General features: G+C 43.1%; 1 long non-coding RNA gene across 1 annotated transcript; it reads right to left on the reverse strand.

Moving 5' to 3' along the window:
* Window positions 1-6,686: 6,686 nt before the first annotated feature.
* Window positions 6,687-18,040, reverse strand: LOC118940104. The gene is made up of 3 exons (XR_005036705.1): window positions 17,611-18,040; window positions 13,615-13,617; window positions 6,687-6,698 (listed from the first exon to the last, which is right to left on the reverse strand). It is a non-coding gene; the product is annotated as an uncharacterized LOC118940104 (long non-coding RNA).
* Between the last annotated feature and the right edge of the window lie 905 nt (window positions 18,041-18,945).

Below are 18,945 nucleotides of genomic sequence, written 5' to 3' on the forward strand. Positions count from 1 at the left end.
TCACAACTTTTTTCTATTTTTTTTACCCCTTTTTCTCCCCAATTTCGTGGTATCCAATTGTTGTAGTAGCTACTATCTTGTCTCATCGCTACAACTCCCGTACGGGCTCGGGAGAGACGAAGGTTGAAAGTCATGTGTCCTCCGATACACAACCCAACCAGCCGCACTGCTTCTTAACACAGCGCGCATCCAACCCGGAAGCCAGCCGCACCATGTGTTGGAGGCTACACCGTGCACCTGGCAACCTTGGTTAGTGCACACTGCGCCCGGCCCGCCACAGGAGTCGCTGGTGTGCGATGAGACAAGGACATCTCTACCGACCAAGCCCTCCCTAACCCGGACGACACTAGGCCAATTGTGCGTCGCCCCACGGACCTCCCGGTTGCGACCGGTTACGACAGAGCCTGGGCGCGAACCCAGCGATTCTGATGGCACAGCTGGCGCTGCAGTACAGCGCCCTTAACCACTGCGCCACCCGGGAGGCCGGTGCTCACAACTTAGTAGAATTTAGGAGCATCAGAAAATATATATTTTTAATATATATATTTGGAACCACCAAGACTCTTCCTTCATCTGGCCGCCCGGCCAAACTGAGCAATTGGTGGAGAAGGGCCTAGGTCAGGGAGGTGGCCAAGATCCCGATGGTCACTCTGACAGAGCTCTAGAGTTCCTCTGTGGAGATGGGAGAACCTTTCAGAAGGAATCTCTGCGGCACTACACCAATCAGGCCTTTATGGTAGAGTGGCCAGACGGAAGCCACTCCTCAGTAAAAAGGCACATGACAGCCCACTTGGAGTTTGCCAAAAGGCACCTAAAGAATCTCAGATCATGAGAAACAAGATTCTCTGGTCTGTTAAAACCAAGATTAAACTCTTTGGCCTGAATGCCAAATGTCACGTCTGGAGGAAACCTGGCACCATCCCTACGGTGAAGCATGGTGGTGGCAGCATCATTCTGTGGGGATGTGTTTCAGTGGCAGGGACTGGGAGACTAGTCCGAATTGAGGCAAAGATACAAAGATACAAAGTACAGAGAGATCCTTGATGAAAACCTGATCCAGAGCGCTCAAGACCTCAAACTCGGGTGAAGGTTCACCTTCCAACAAGACAATGACCCCTCCCCATCCAACCTGACAGAGCTTGAGAGGATCTGCAGAGAAGAATGGGAGAAACTCCCCAAATAAATGTGTGCCAAGCTTGTTTCATCATACCCAAGAAGACTCGAGGCTGTAAGCGCTGCCAAATATTTTTCAACAAAGTACTGAGTAAAGGGTCTGAATAATTAAGTAAATGTGATATTTAAGTGTTTTTATTTTTAATAAATTTGCTAAAATTTCTGAATCTGTTTTTGCTTTGCCATTATGGGGTATTGTGTGTAGATTGATGAGGGGATGGGGGAATTCATCAATTTTAGAATAAGGCTGTAACGTAACAAAATGTGGAAAAAGTCAAGGTGTGTGAATTCTTTCTGAATGCACCGTATGTAACCCTGTAAATACATTTGTTTATTATAAAAGATAAAATGTTGATAAAAATACCTGTCATTGAAATTACAAAGTAATTTGTGGAATATTAGGTTTCTACACTGAGTGAATGAGAGATGGCTGAGCTTGCTCTGTTGGAAGATTTGGCCGATGCTGCATTTTGCAGAGAGTGTGTTTTTAGAGATATCAAAGTCCTGCATTTATCAGTCCCATCAGTAGCCTGATTTAAGATGTGGCAATGTAAACATGATTATTTGGGAAATCATTATTCTTGCGAAGCACGTAAACGTTTTAAACAAACTATCCACAATAATCTCATTACTGTGTCCATGTAACCGTGCTCATTGTGTAAAAGCACTACTTTCCTATTGAGATGCATTACATAGAAATGTGTACACTGTCTCTTTAAGAACATAATTTTTGAGTGACAACATGCTAGAGATCAGTCATTCATTCTTTCTGTGCCCCCAAATGCTGGGATATAGTCTATTAGTTAAGTTACCAGGTTGTTAGCTAGCCCTTGATCATGACTCTCAGTTCCATTACATTACACACAACAGTCATTGGATGAAGGCGTCTTCTGAAAAGGGGAGTTTTGTTAAGAGCCCCGACGCTCAATCTGAACATTAACACACGTCGCTTGTGGTACGGTTCTAAAGCATAAGGACCTTAAATTTGATATATTAAAAAATAATAATTGATACATACCTTGATAGGGTTAGTGTTCCCACACTAACCCCATCAAGGGTATGCTCCATTTTACAGCCTATCAAGGGTATGTGCCATTTTACAGCCTATCAAGGGTATGTGCCATTTTACAGCCTATCAAGGGTATGCGCCATGCGCCATATGCGCCATGTTACAGCGCTTATTTACGGATAACAGACGGAAGACAAGAGGCGAACGACCACCTGTGCTAATTAGCTATCTAGCATGCTCCGAACACCTCTGTGTAAACTCGGGAAGTCTAGCGAAAGTGTAGTTTCTTCAGATGAGCACTCGGAAATAACGATAGAGCAAAGCCCAATCATTACAACAATTATTATCTGGGTGATTGTGTTTCTAGGTACACTGATGCTCGCAAATTAAAATTCCAGGTAGCACAGCAAAATATTTGCGAGCATATGCAACCAAAATGTTTGTACTTTAGAGCCCTGTGGCCTCATTTATCAATCATGTGTAGTCATTTATCTGTGAGGAAACCATGTGTGGGATCATTTCCATGTAAAGTGGGACTTGTATCAATTTGAACATTTGCTTGAGAGTGCGCATAAATGTACGCACAGCCATGACCATGCGACAGTGCCAAGTGGTGGAATAACGGAACTGCTTCTCAAGCATAGAATGGGAAGTAGAAGTATAGAAGTAATCCTTTTCGATTTCTTTGTATTTCCATTGTGAATTCATGCAACATGTCTTTCTTGACATGCAATATAATTTTAGCACACCAGTGCATTTGTTAAGATAATAAAGTACAGTGATTTGTTAAATTAGAGGCGAGCGTGAAAGTGAAATGGAATGAGAGATGGCTGATCTTGCTCTGTTGGAAGATTTGGCTCAAGCTGCATTTCACAGTGTGTTTTTGGTGATAGGTGGGACTTTTTCCGCAGCAAATACAGATTGGCTCATCATACTGTATATAGTTTCCCAAAACCAATCTTTTTTTGTGAGGATTTAAGACCTACTTTAATGCTGATCAGCATGTCACAGCGCTGGATGAGCCAATGTTCTGGATGCAATCATCAGCTAAATTAACAGTAACATACCATTTCCATACACCATCTCACAACGGGTTGAAGTCAAGAGCGGTATCTTTGCCATGATACCATCAATGGGCTCCCAAATACAAACAGCAATAGATGGCACCCACCCCATGTGAGCAGAAAAGGCTTCCACTCTTAATGTGCAGGTTATGTGATGCGCAAAAGATGCTGCTGAATGTGGTGGTGTAACGGACCATAGTTGATCCGTGATCCGTACACCCCACCCCCCCCAAAAAAAACACACACAGTTCGGCACGCATGTGAACCGCTGATCATTTGCAAAGTTTAACCATCATAGTGTGAAATACAGTTTTACTGTCGCTGTTACTTTTTAAAGTAATAATTCCCTAAATATCGATGCAGAGTTGCAGTGAGAGGATAAAGACAAGACAGATGTATGCTGTGTTTTACTCTGAAGCCTGAAGGTTTGATTATTTTTTTAAAGCAGTTGTGTGTACTGTTCACGTAAACGAGGCATGTTGAATCCCAACGAATCACTCACGGATGCTCACGTTGCAAAAAGCAAAGAAGAAATAAGAGCAGTGACAGCCATGGCTAGCGGAGGAGCTGAAGAACTGGAAAAGCCTCCTGCTTCATTCAAGTCTCATGCATGTTGGCTTCCCTGTCAAATATGATGATGGAAGAAGGGTGGTGGACAACACCATTACAGTGTGTAGGCATTGTGCCACAAGAAAGCCGTATGATCATGGAAATACATCGAGCATAGCCACATATTATTTATAGCGTCATCACCCTGGTGTTTCAGTGACGGGAGCCAACTCAGCCAAGATACAACTTCTCACCGCGCCATTTAAGCCCTTTGCTGCAGAATCAGACCGGACTAAAGCCATCACCAAATCAATTGGGATGTTTATCACTGCAGACATGAGGCCATACTCTGTTGTGGGAAAAAAGGGTTTAAAAATATGGTGAAAGTACTTGAGCCACGCTACGAAATCCCCTCATACCCCCACTTCAGTATGGAGATCATGCCAGATCTTTATGAACAGGAAAATATCAAAACTGTCGACAAATTATCCAAGGCATCCTCTGTTTCCCTCACCACATACAAGTGGACATCCAGGGCAATGGAAAGCTACGTGACTGTGACTGTTCACAACACCACAGAGGAGTGGACCTCCAGGGCAACGGAAAGCTACATGACTGTGACTGCTCACTACACCACAGAGGAGTGGACCTCCAGGGTAACGGAGAGCTACGTGACTGTGACTGCTCACTACACCACAGAGGAGTGGACCTCCAGGGTAACGGAGAGCTACGTGACTGTGACTGTTCACTACACCACAGAGGAGTGGACCTCCAGGGTAAGGAAAGCTACATGACTGTGACTGCTCACTACACCACAGAGGAGTGGACCTCCAGGGTAACGGAGAGCTACGTGACTGTGACTGTTCACAACACCACAGAGGAGTGGACCTCCAGGGCAACGGAAAGCTACGTGACTGTGTTGTTCACAACACCACAGAGGAGTGGACCTCCAAGGTAACAGAAAGCTACGTGACTGTGACTGCTCACTACACCACAGAGGAGTGGACCTCCAGGGTAACGGAGAGCTACGTGACTGTGACTGCTCACTACACCACAGAGGAGTGGACATCCAAGGTAACAGAAAGCTACGTGACTGTGACTGTTCACAACACCACAGAGGAGTGGACCTCCAGGGTAACGGAGAGCTACGTGACTGTGACTGTTCACAACACCACAGAGGAGTGGACCTCTAGGGTAAGGAAAGCTACGTGACTGTGACTGTTCACAACACCACAGAGGAGTGGACCTCCAGGGTAAGGAAAGCTACATGACTGTGACTGTTCACAACACCACAGAGGAGTGGACCTCCAGGGTAACGGAAAGCTACGTGACTGTGACTGTTCACAACGCCACAGAGGAGTGGACCTCCAGGGTAAGGAAAGCTACGTGACTGTGACTGTTCACAACACCACAGAGGAGTGGACCTCCAGGGCAACGGAAAGCTACGTGACTGTGTTGTTCACAACACCACAGAGGAGTGGACCTCCAAGGTAACAGAAAGCTACGTGACTGTGACTGCTCACTACACCACAGAGGAGTGGACCTCCAGGGTAACGGAGAGCTACGTGACTGTGACTGCTCACTACACCACAGAGGAGTGGACCTCCAGGGTAACGGAGAGCTACGTGACTGTGACTGCTCACTACACCACAGAGTGGACCTCCAAGGTAACAGAAAGCTACGTGACTGTGACTGTTCACAACACCACAGAGGAGTGGACCTCCAGGGTAACGGAGAGCTACGTGACTGTGACTGTTCACAACACCACAGAGGAGTGGACCTCTAGGGTAAGGAAAGCTACGTGACTGTGACTGTTCACAACACCACAGAGGAGTGGACCTCCAGGGTAAGGAAAGCTACATGACTGTGACTGTTCACAACACCACAGAGGAGTGGACCTCCAGGGTAACGGAAAGCTACGTGACTGTGACTGTTCACAACACCACAGAGGAGTGGACCTCCAGGGTAAGGAAAGCTACGTGACTGTGACTGTTCACAACACCACAGAGGAGTGGACCTCCAGGGTAAGGAAAGCTACATGACTGTGACTGTTCACAACACCACAGAGGAGTGGACCTCCAGGGTAACGGAAAGCTACGTGACTGTGACTGTTCACAACACCACAGAGGAGTGGACCTCCAGGGTAATGAAAGCTACGTGACTGTGACTGTTCACAACACCACAGAGGAGTGGACCTCCAGGGTAACAGAAAGCTACGTGACTGTGACTGTTCACAACACCACAGAGGAGTGGACCTCCAGGGTAAGGAAAGCTACATGACTGTGACTGCTCACTACACCACAGAGGAGTGGACATCCAGGGTAAGGAAAGCTACATGACTGTGACTGTTCACAACACCACAGAGGAGTGGACCTCCAGGGTAAGGAAAGCTACGTGACTGTGACTACTCACTACACCACAGAGGAGTGGACCTCCAGGGCAACAGAAAGCTACGTGACTGTGACTGCTCACTACACCACAGAGGAGTGGACCTCCAGGGTAACGGAAAGCTACGTGACTGTGACTGCTCACTACACCACAGAGGAGTGGGAGATACGCAGTCCGATGCTACAGACACGCCCCCTCTATGAGAGGCACACAGGCACAAATCTGGCGCAGGTACTGCTCAGAGCAGTAGCAGAGTGGAAGCTAGAGAGGCCCATAGCAATATCCCAATCACCACAGATAATGCCAGGTAAATGCAGTGATAGAACCTGGACTGGGGCCACAGATAGCTTGCTTTGCACATGTGATCAATTTAGCATCCAAAGGGGAACCGCTTCCTTGGGAGGATCAGGAAGTTCAAGTCATTGTCTGTTCAAGTCCCTGTCTGCTCAAGTCCCTGTCTGTTTAAGTCCCTGTCTCACCTAGACCCTGCCCTACACCGGAGGACATACAGTGATCTCACCACTGACTTTGAGGCCACTGAAGAGGTAAAATAAAAGGGAATTAGTTAAATAATAAATATATTGCAGTCTAATCTAAGTCTATGCTATTGCTATTATAATCATCATTTTTGATTGGAATAATAATGTCTTTTATTAAATGTTATTGCCACAATTATAGTTCTATAAAATATGAAAATAACTCATTAGTTAGTTAGTTTAATAGATCAAATATTATTTTCTGCAGGGTCAAGCAACAGAGTCGACAGGAGCAGACTCAGAGGCATCTCCTCCACAAAATAATTTGGCCATGAAGGAGCTTTTTGGGGAGACCTTGTGAGTAAGGACACAGGCAAGACGTTTTCCAACACCATCAAAGAGGAGGTGGCTTCCTACAAGGCAGCAAGCGACATTCCAGTGGATGGTGATCCACTAGCATGGTGGAACACAATGAGTGTAAATACCCTCACATTGCCATGATGGCAAGATGCTACCTGGCTGTGCCTGGCACTTCAGTTCCTAGTGAGAGGGTGTCCCCCACGGCAGGGGACATAGTGACTGTAAGAGGTCTTCCCTCTCCCCAGACAATGTAGACATCATCTTTTTGAAAAAGCAATGTGAAGTTATTAGCTCAGGTCTGCTTTGCTTTCTTGATGATGAAGACACAGGCTATTTTTACATTCACTTTTGTTCAAAGGAAGAAGGTATCATGCACTTTAATTTAACAATTGGGTATTGAATATTTTATTTTAACATTTTATTTAATAAATGGAAAGCGAAGTTGTATTTGTCTCCCTTTTTTTTCCTGATGCGAAAAATAATCCGATCTGTGACTCAAAACCGTGATCCGATCTGTGAATTTTGTGATCCGTTGCACCACTACTTATTGGTGAGTGTTGCCTGCTCATTTGAAGTATATTTACTTTGTTAAAGCAACTTGAATTGTTCTAATGGTCCTCTCTCTGTAGCTATGTTTTTATTTTTACTGGTCCAGCCACAAGCTACGTCACACGGTTTCTATGTGTACAAGCATTCTAAATTCCGTTCATAAGTAGTATTTTTGAGTAGTTTCTATGCAATATTGATAAATAAGGCCCCAGGTCCCATGCTTTGATTGGATCAAAAAACAAGTATAAATAAACTTTCTCTCCTCTGACTCTTTCTCTCTCTCTCTCTCTCCTTTCACAAACTCCCACTCTCTTAATAGCTCTTTATCTCTGTATTTTCTCTTTAGGCAAAGTGAAGTATTGCTCTTCCTCCATCTAAGGGGATGATGCTGTGTTGCATGAAAATGAGAGGCAGGATTCACTACTGTGATAAATACCGCCTGTCTCTCTCACACACGTGTGCCCGTGCACACACATTGCCTGCCCTCCAGGACACCTACAACACCAGGTGTCGCTGGAAGGCCAAGGAGATCATCAAGGACCTCAGCCACCCGAGCCACTGCCTTTTCTCCCCACTTCCATCACTCAGAAACGGGCAATAGAGGAGCCTCATGGAAAAAACTGTCAGTCTGGCCAAAAGCATCTACCACAAGACCATCACACTAAATAGCCACCACCAGCAGCTCCACCTGTCCACATCACATAAGGTTAGCAGTGTGGTTAAGGTTATGTTGAAAATCAGATAGTGAAAACTCTAAAACTAGATTAATAATCCCAATAAACACAAACCTGCGCAAAATTTACTAAGGAACACATCACATTGAATCGCATCGACAGAAGCCCCACTGAGTGATGGGGGATGATAAACACAGGAGCCTCAGCAGCTCTAATTGAGCCAAGATGGATGCCAGGTGCCAGTGTCCAGAATGCTGAAGTGTGATGACGTGCTGTCAAGCTGTGAGAGCTCGTTAGACAGACAGGCCACAGCGTTGTTCTGTATGGTTATGTGCTAATAATGAGCAGCAATAATCATCATCTCTAATTACATTTGGCACTAAGAATCTGTTAGTCACACCAATCACCAATGCCTCTCCAAAAGCATCTGTTCCAAAGTACAGTGCCTTCAAAAAGTTATTTGTTCATACCCCTTGACGCATTCCACATTTTGTTGAGTTACAACCTGAATTCAAAATAGATTGAATATAAGATTTTCTCACACATCAACACACAATTCTTCGTAATGACAAAGTGAAAAAAATGTTTTTTTTTTGGGGGGCATGGTTATTGAAAATGAAATAGTGAAATATCTAATATACATAAGTTTCCACACCCCTGTTAGAATCACCTTTGGCAACGATTACAGCTGTGGGGTTTTCTGGGTAAGTCTCTAAGCGCTTTGCACACTTGGATTGTAAAATATTTGCACATTATTATACTGAAAATATAAAACAAATATAAATGCAACATGCAACAATTTCAAAGATTTTACTGAGTTTACAGCTCATAGAAGGACATCAGTCATAATTGAGATAAATTCATTAGGCCCTAATCTATTTCACATGACTGGGCAGGGGCACAGCCATGGATGGGCCTGGGAAGGGATAGGCCCACCCACTTGGTAGCCACGCCCACCCACTGGGGAGTCTGGCCCAGCCAATCAGAAGGAGTTATTTCACACAAAAGGGCTTTATTATACTGTAGATAGAAATACTCCTCAGCACCCTCCCTCCCCCTCCTCAGCTGATCCCGCAGGTGAAAAAGACAGATATGGAGGCCTTGGGCTGGCATGGTTACACATGGTCTGTGGTTGTGAGGCTGGTTGGATGTACTGACAAATTTTCTAAAATTATGTTGGAGGCAGTTTATGGTAGAGAAATAAACATTAAATTATCTGGCAAAAACTCTGTTGGACATTCCTGCAGTCAGCATGCCATTGCATGCTCCCTCAAAACTTGAGACATCTGTGGCATTGTGTTGTGTGATAAAACGGCACATTTTTGAGTGGCCTTTTATTGTCCCCAGTACAAGGTGCACCTGTGTAATGATCTTCCTGTTTAATCAGCTTTGTGATATGCCACACCTGTCAGGTGGGTGGATAATCTTGGCAATGAAGAAATGTTCACTAACAGTGATGTAAACAAATGTGTGCAACACGTTTTAGAGAAATAAGCTTTTTGTGCATATATAACATTTATGTGATCTTTTATTTCAGCTCATGAGAAATGGAACCAACAATTTACATGTTGCGTTTATATTTTTGTTCAGTATATTTAAACCCTTTTTCAAGCTCTGTCAAGTTGGTTGTTGGTCATTGCTAGACAGCCTTGCCATAGGATTTCAAGCAGATTTAAGTCAAAACTGTAACTAGGCCACTCAGGAACATTCCATGTTGTCTTGGTGAGTGACTCTAGTGTATATTTGGCCTTGTGTATATTTTGCATTTCAGCAGGTTATTGTCCCGCTGAAAGGTACAGTTGTCTCCCGGTGTCTTTTAGAAAGCAGACTGAACCAGGTTTTCCTCTAGGATTTCTCCATGATCCTTGCCGATGACAAGCATACCCATAACATGATGCAGCCAACACCATGCTTGAAAATATGAAGAGTCGTACTCAATGATGTGTTGTGTTGGATATGCCACAAACATAACGCTTTGCATCCAGGATATAAAGTGAATTTCTTTGCCATATTTTTTGCAGTTTTACTTTAGTGGATTATTGCTGACAGGATGCATAATTTTTTATATTTTGTCTGTACAGGCTTCCTTCTATTATATTCTATTGTGGAGTAATGACAATTTTGTTGATTCATCCTCAGTTTTGTCCTGTCACAGCCATTAAACTCTAACTGTTTTAAAGTCACCATTAGCCTCATGGGGAAATCCCTGAGCAGTTTTCTTCCTCTCTGGCAGCTGAGTTAGGAAGGACGCCTGTGTCTTTGTAGTGACTGGGTGTATTGATTCACCATCCAAGTGTAATTAATGATGCTCAAAGGGATATCCAATGTCTGCTTTTTATTTATTTTTACCTATCTACAAATTGGTTGCCCTTATTCGCAAGGTATTGGTATACTTCTCTCGTCTTTGTGGTTGAATCTGTGTTTGAAATTCATTGCTCAACTTAGGGACCTTTCAGATACACTGAACAAACAAATACTGTATACAAAAGTATGTGGACAGCCCTTCAAATGAATGGATTTGGCTACTTCAGCAACACACGTTGCTGACAGGTGTGTAAAATCGAGCACACAGCTATGCAATCTCCATAGACAAACATTGGCAGTAGAATGGCCTTACTGAAGAGCTCAGTGACTTTCAACGTAGCGCCTTAATAGGACGCCAGCTTTCCAACAAGTCAGTTCGTCAAATTTCTGCCCTGTTAGAGCTGCCTCGTTCAACTGTAAGTGCTGTTGTTGTGAAGTGGAAACTTCTAGGAGCAACAACGGATCAGCCACAAAGTGTTAGGCCACACAAGCCCACAGAACGGGACCACCTAGTGCTGAAGTGCGTAGCGCCTATAAAACATCTGTCCTTGGTTGCAACACTTACCACTGAGTTCCAAACTGCCTCTGGAAGCAACGTCTGCCCAAGAACTGTTCGTCGGGAGCTTCATGAAATGGGTTTCGATCAGCCGAACACAAGCCTTAGTTCACCATGTGCAATGCCAAGTGTTGGCTGGAGTGGTGTAAAGCTCGCCGCCATTGGACTCTGGAGCAGTGGAAAGGCATTCTCTGGAATGACGAATCACGCTTCAACGTCTGGCAGACCGACAGATGAATCTGGGTCTGCCGGATGCCAGGAGAACGCTACCTGCCTGAATGCAGAGTGCCAACAGTAAAGTTTGGTGGAGGAGGTCTGGGGCTTTTTTTATGGTTCAGTCTAGGCCCCTTAGTTCCAGCGAAGGGAAATCTCAACGCTACCAATACATTCTAGACAACTCTGTGCTTCCAACTTTGTGGCAACAGTTTGGGGAAGGCCCTTTCCTATTTCAGCATGACAATGCCCCTTTGAACAAAGTGAGGTCCACGTAGAAATGGTTTGTTGAGATCAGTGTGGAAGAACTTTACTTTATATTAAAGTACTTTAAATACTTTATTACTTTAAAGTACTACTGAAGTCATTTTGAGGGTATCTGTACTTTACTTTACTATTTATATTTTTGACTACTTTTACTTTTGCTTCAATACAATACTAAATATTGTACTTTTTACTACATACATTTTCCTGACAAGCCAAAGTATTCGTTACATTTTGTATGGTTAGCAGGAGAGGAAAATGGTCCAATTAACGCACTTATCAAGACAACATGGCTTGTCATCTCTACTGCCTATGGTCTGGCGAACTCTCATATTTTAGCAATTATATTTACTCAAGTATATTTAAAACCAAATACTTTTAGACTTTTAGTGAAGTACTACTTTACTGGGTGACTTTCACTTTTACTTGATTAACTTTCTATTAAGGTTTCTATACTTTTACTCAAGTATGACAATTGGGTACTTTTTACCACTGCAGAGCCCTGTTCTCAACCCCATCGAACACCTTTGGGATTAATTGGAACGCCGACTGCGAGCCAGGCCTCATCACCAAAATTAGTGCCCGACCTCACTAATGCTCTTGTGGCTGAATGGAAGCAAGTCCCCGTAGCAAATTTCCAACGTCTAGTGGAAAGCCTTCCAAGAAGATTGGAGGCTGTATAGCAGCAAAGGTGGACAAACTCCATATTAATGCTCATGATTTTAGAATGAGATTTTTTGACGAGCAGGTGTCCACATTATTTTTGTAATTTAGTGTATAAACGCAACATGTAAAGTGTTGGTCCCATGTTTCATGAGCTTAAATAAAAGATCCCAGATATGTTCCATACTCACAAAAAACATATTTCTCTCATTTTGTGCACCAATTTATTTACATCCCTGTTAGTGAGCATTTCTCCTTTGCAAAGATAATCCATCCACCTGACAGTTGTGGCATATCAAGAAGCGGATTTATCAGCATGATCATTACACAAGAGCACCTTGGGCTGGGGACGATAACAGGCCACTCTAAAATTTGCAGTTTTAGGTAGCTATTGTTGTGTCTTTGGCTATACCGGATTAAGTGATATGACATGCTATTCTATAAAATAATTTCTCCGTAATTAATATTACCTGATTGAGCTAATCATGTAAATGTAATTAACTAGAGAGTCGGGGCACCACAAAATAATATTCATAGAGCTGTTATCTTCCGAATAAACTCTTAAAAACCTAGTACTATGTTACATCAATAGCAGTCAATATTAATCGTCACCTTAATTCAGTCTCATCTGAAAGTTGTAAATTCTTGGTTATCTTCACAAACCCTGGCTAACAAGTTGAATCAGCAATACAAAATTAGGTTTAATTATTTATTTACTAAATACCTAACTAATCACACAGAATTACACGTACACATAATTAATCATAACTTGATTACAAATTACTTCATAAAGGAAAACATCCCTAGCGGGCGGAACAGATATGACAGCTGGTTACACAAAAGAAAAGGGCTGGGTTTGAGTGAAAGAGCGGGAAGACTGAGGGACAAAGGAAGAATCTGTGCTATCGTAAATACAGTATCTTATGCATTCTAAATTACAGCCCATTTGGAAAATGAAAATGCTATAAATATTTACTCTGAGCTGCGCTTCGGTAGGTTGGTGGTAGATGGAAGGCCGTGTTGCCAAACCGAGTCCTTTGTCCTTTGAAGAATGACTCTGGTGGTCAATTGGATACGTTGTAGTAACGTCGTTGTGTGATAGATGGATACTCTGTCTGTTCCTTCCTAACCCTCGTTTGCAGTTGCTGTTGCTAACTCAATGGCTAGGAGGTATCACTTCTGTAGTGAATAAGAGTTCAAAGTTCATACCATTCGCAACTAAAGCTCAAGCTGATGTTGGCTTCGTTCTGTAGTTATTATCTGAAACATTCTGACATCGGACCGTCATCCTCACATCCTCGGAACAGGAGGTTATATTGTCATCAAGGCTTTATATTGGAAGGGAGAGGAGGGCGTGTTTTTCATAGTTTACAACCTATGTCTCTTCACGTGGGCGGGCCACTGAGTCGGGCCTAATTCACTCATGAAAACCCAATTCTCACATTTTAGAAGCTAAAATCCCATTTCATCCCATCACGAATAATTTCATATTCAAACCTTTAAATTGAACAACAATTCCATGTGAATCCGATAACTCTGATGTGTAGACTTTCCACTGTAGAGTTTATGTCATCTTATCATTGATGAGAATGTCTCAGATGACAACCGAACTGACATCATATTCATTAAGTACCACCGCATATGTTCAATTGTTCGGATTACCACAATATAGTTCATTTCCCCCCACCTTCTGAGATTCCCAGAATCTCTATGTTAACCAAGTTGTTTGCAAATGTAACATCAGTAGGGTAGAGAGAGGAAAAAGGGGGGAAGAGGTATTTATGACTGTCATGAACCTACCCTCCAGGCCAACGTCATGACACCATCCACCTGACGGATACATCTGATAATACAAAAAAATAACCAGTTAAAATGTAGCAATACAAGTAATAATGTATACATACCCATATAATCTGTAAATGTGTCTGTTGTCTGGGTATTTTGTTAGTGGTGTGTTTACTAACCACGTTGATGATCCAATAAGATCCCAGAGCAGCAGAGACCGTGAGAGGGTCTTAACCAGCCAGTTCATCAATAATGAGTTCACACTGATTAAACAGAGCGCTAGGTGTGTGTGTGTGTGTGTGTGTGTGTGTGTGTGTGTGTGTGTGTGTGTGTGTGTGTGTGTGTGTGTGTGTGTGTGTGTGTGTGTGTGTGTGTGTGTGTGTGTGTGTGTGTGTGTGTGTGTGTGTGCGTGCGTGCGTGCGTGTGTGTGTGTGTGTGTGTGTGTGCGGGCACACGTGCATGCATGTGAGTTTGTGTGAGGGGTTGAAAGGGTCAATTTTGTTTATTTCCTAAAGAGTGTTTCTCAGCTTCCAGCATTCTCTCACTATGAGGGAACACTCTGTACTGTACATCTAACAGCAAAACATATAGAGACTGGTGTAGGGCTCATTTGGTTGGGCTTCCTAACAAGCTCAGACAATATAGAAGCAAAGCAATAAATTATTGATCATCATCATAATGTGTTTTCATTCTAAACCTAACACTGTGATCATGCTCGTTTGGTTTAAATCAATTCTTTAGATGTCCTGTGGTCTTGACATTTCAATTAAAAAGAGACAGAAAGACATCAGAAAACATTGCCACACAGATCACACTGTACCACATGATGGTAGGAGAGCGAACTGTTATGCTGTTGTGTAGAAAACACTGGTGACTTGTCTTGACTTGTTTTGAGACCCTGAATGTTGACAGACTGACAGGGTTCTCCATAGAGACCCAAACAGACTCTCTCTCTCTCTCTCTCTCTCTCTCTCTCTCTGTTGTTTCTGTCTCTGTTTATATGTGTGTGTGAGTGTGTGTGTGCATGTGTGCGTGTTTGTGTGCGTGTGTTATAGGGAGATATGGGTCATGGCATGTTGACCACACGTCCCCTAAATACTCCTGGGAACATTGTAGCCTACGTGACTAGACTCAGGGTAGGGGAGAGATGGAAAGTGAGAGAGAGAGACGAACAGATGGCTGGATGGACAGACAGAGAAAGAGACAGGGAAAAACTCCCAGTGTGAAATCAAGTCCTACCCCTAACCCCTGGACTCTTTGCAAAGCTCTGAAAGGCTGAGGAACAGGCCGGGTTCTGGGTTGGGAGATGTGGAACTGAGGAGAGGATAATTAGAGGAACCTATGTGTCACTGTTACCTTACGTTCCACACTCTTGAGAACGGCATTGTTATTCAGTTTCTTTAGGTTTTTATAAATATTCCAGTGCCCATTTTCAGTTAAATACAGAATCAATATGGGACAAACTTTATAGGAGAATAAAGGGAGACGGAAATAGATTGCTGGATTCCCTGACAGGCAATCTGTCATTAGGGAGGAATACATCTCTCTCTCAATTCAATTCAAAGGGTCTCTCTCTCTCTTTCTCTCACTCTCTCTCCACAAAGGGAACAGGAGCAGATGCAAAGGAGAGGCAGAGAAGAGAGAAACAGAGGAGAGGGCAGAGAAGAGAGAAACAGAGGAGGGACAGGGGTGTTGGATAAAAAGAACTGTCACCATACTGCTGAGCTCTTTGTCACTTCGAGAAAGAGAGACAGAGAGACAGAGAAAGATACAGAAAGAGACAGAGACAGAGAAAGAGAGGGAGTGAGAGAGAGAGAGAGAGAGAGAGAGAGAGAGAGAGAGAGAGAAAGAGAGAGAGAGAGAGAGAAAGAAAGAGAGAGAGAGAGAAAAACAATCCTGGAGAGCGAGGGGCGGAGGGGGGTGCAGTGAAAGCAAGTGGGGAGTGAGGGATTATGGGTAACCGTGAGAGGCTGGAGGCTGGGAGTGTGGCATCATGGGAGGTGAGGTGAGGGAGAGTTCAGCCTGGTAGATCAGTATGTTCCTGGGATCAGGGATGAGTCCACAGTTTGGCATTCCAGCACATGGATGGCCACAGTCCGATAATACACAGACTGAACGCACACACACAGCTTAATCTACCCCAACCACAGCCAGTGGGTTTATCTATCTATGTATTCATTTATTTGTTTACTTGTTTATCTGTGAATGCCAAGTCTGGAGATAAAGCGTCTTTCCCAAAGTGGAGGGACAATAACACAGACACTACAAAACTGTGTGTGGTTGGCTTCAGTCCATTTGCTTGATCAACTCGCTATAGTGATTTAGCAGAAGCCAGGAAACCCTCAAACACACACACGTATACACCCGCACGCACGCATCCACACACACAACCAAACACAAGCAGCTTAAAAGCATGTTTCTAAACATATCAGGTTCTAGTTTAATGCTACTACAGGTGTAGGATCTTAATTTGAGCCAGGTTGCTATGGCAGGAAAATAATCCTGCAGCAACACGAAATGCTAATTATTATGTAGATTATAATTCCTGGACATTTGTGTTGGGGTTGATACAATTTTTGTAAGGGAAAATCAAGTCTGAAACTGCTCCTGCAACAGGTTGGTCAAATTAAGATCCTACATTTGTAGGGTCAACATTGTTTAAATTACGTCATTACCCAGAGGCATATTCCCATATCTTCCTTTGACAATGTCTTTGACAGCCAAGGTTGACTTAAAGATGACAGAGTGACAGGCCGTGATCATTTTAAAAGCTAGATAACTATTAGCATGCTTTACCTGCTCTGAGTTCAAATAAGGACCATGTCGCATCTTAACACACACAAACACATTCGCACACCCACTTGTACGTGTGTGTGTGTGTATATGTGTGTGTGTGTGTGTGTGTGTGTGTGTGTGTGTGTGTGTGTGTGTGTGTGTGTGAGCATAGCAGGAACAGTGGAGTAATGTTCCTCAGCACACAGCTGCTAACTGACAACAAAAGGCCTGTCAGTGTGATTAATGGCAGGGGAAGTATGTGTGTTTCCTGTTTAATACTGTATAGGAGGAGAGGAGAGGTTTAGGAACCACACTAATACATGGGATTTACAGTTTTTCTCAATTGCTGAAACACTAAAACCCATTGGCTGAACAAAGTTCTCAGTTGCCTGGACTCATTTAGCTAATTATGCAGTCTGTTGTCAATACCTTAAACCATTTCACATGGTTAAACGCAATTTGCAGATTTCACTTAGACTTTTCAGCAAAACTCTAAACACATTCTCATTCTCAAAACACATTCTGCACTCTAATGCACATGCCATCCATACTGGAAAACACAAGTAGCAACAATCAAATACAAATAGAGAAGACATGTCATTGACTGAACACAACCACTCAAAATGGATTTAACCTGTTTCAAATGATGCGACACAACCAATATAAGCCAGTTCAGAGAGCAAACAGGTTGTTGAAGGTGGGAATGAGAAAGTCTGAGAATGGATACTGTAGTACAGTGCATTGTAGGCTGTATACTGTACAATGGATGAATTGTATGGCCCTGAACATTGTGCTTTCCATTTATTACAGTTTTTCTCAGTCGCTTTGGTGCATTTCTTAGATCAAAAGTGCAATTCTTGATACTACTTGTACAAATTCCAAATCATCTAGTCACTTGTGCACATCATTAAAGCAATTTCTTATTCCTCTGAACAAATTGCATTTGATAATGTACAAGTGTCAGCTTTTTTCCACATTATCAATTGCTCATGTCATGTTGATCAAAATATAGTAGATGGTTCTCTATTGAATAGTCTTACCCCTCAAAACATCTAGGCATTAGTTCCTTGCATAAGCCATTACATGCAAAATTGTTGAACTATTTGTGATAAACTGTCAAGCATAGTTTTACACATTTCTATTAGACCTTTTGTACAAAACCGTGAATTGATGATTCGTGCAGGTGAAATTGACCCTCACTCATGAAGGAATGTAAAGTGTTAGTTCAACCAACAATCAACCAGTTGTCTAAATTGCTCAAAGGTGCATCTGATGAAGAATCAATTGGCAAGCATATATAGACAGACCACAACACAGAGTTGCAATTTTCCAATAATGGATGGACCAGGAAACGAACAGGGTCAACAGCCAAGAGGAGGAAGAAGAGGAGCAAGGATGCGTGGTGGAAGGCAAAACAGAGGAAGAGGCAGAAGAGGACATAGGCGCATATCTGATCACATAAGGGCCACTATTGTAGACCATGTTGTCAATCATGGCCTTACAATGGCTGAGGCGGGTCGAAGGGTGCAGCCGAATATTGGGAGATCAACCGTGTCCTCAATAGTTCAAACGTTTCGAAGAGAGAACAGGTCTGTCCACCAATGTACAGTGCACTGTTACTGTATATAAGCAGTATACTGTATACTTCCTACAATGCTTCATATTACAGTAGTCCACTTGTATTTCACAGCATACAGAAATATACTCTATACAGATACATACTGCACCTTACATGCACCCACCTGTATGTTTTACAGTAAAATGTGTGTTCGCATAGTTTTTGTCTATGTGAAAGTGTGATGCATCACTGCATTTTTCCCCACATAGGACTGCAAGATTACCTCAAACCGGTGGCAGAGGACGCCTTTTCACACCTCAACAGGAGGAGGCTATTTGCACCATGTTCCTACTAAACAATGCCATGAGACTCAGGGAAATACAAAGGACCATTATAGAAGACAACGATGTCTTTGAAAACATCCATACGGTTAGCATCTCAACCATCGACAGGGTGCTGCATAGAAACCAGATGAGTGTGAAACAGCTGTACCGTGTACCATTCCAAAGGAATGAGGACAGAGTTAAGGAGCTATGGTACCAGTATGTACAGGTAAAACATGTATCTATGTAACTACTTTACAGC

The sequence above is a fragment of the Oncorhynchus mykiss genome, chromosome 17, assembly GCF_013265735.2.
Source record: "Oncorhynchus mykiss isolate Arlee chromosome 17, USDA_OmykA_1.1, whole genome shotgun sequence".
Lineage (NCBI taxonomy): Eukaryota > Metazoa > Chordata > Actinopteri > Salmoniformes > Salmonidae > Oncorhynchus > Oncorhynchus mykiss.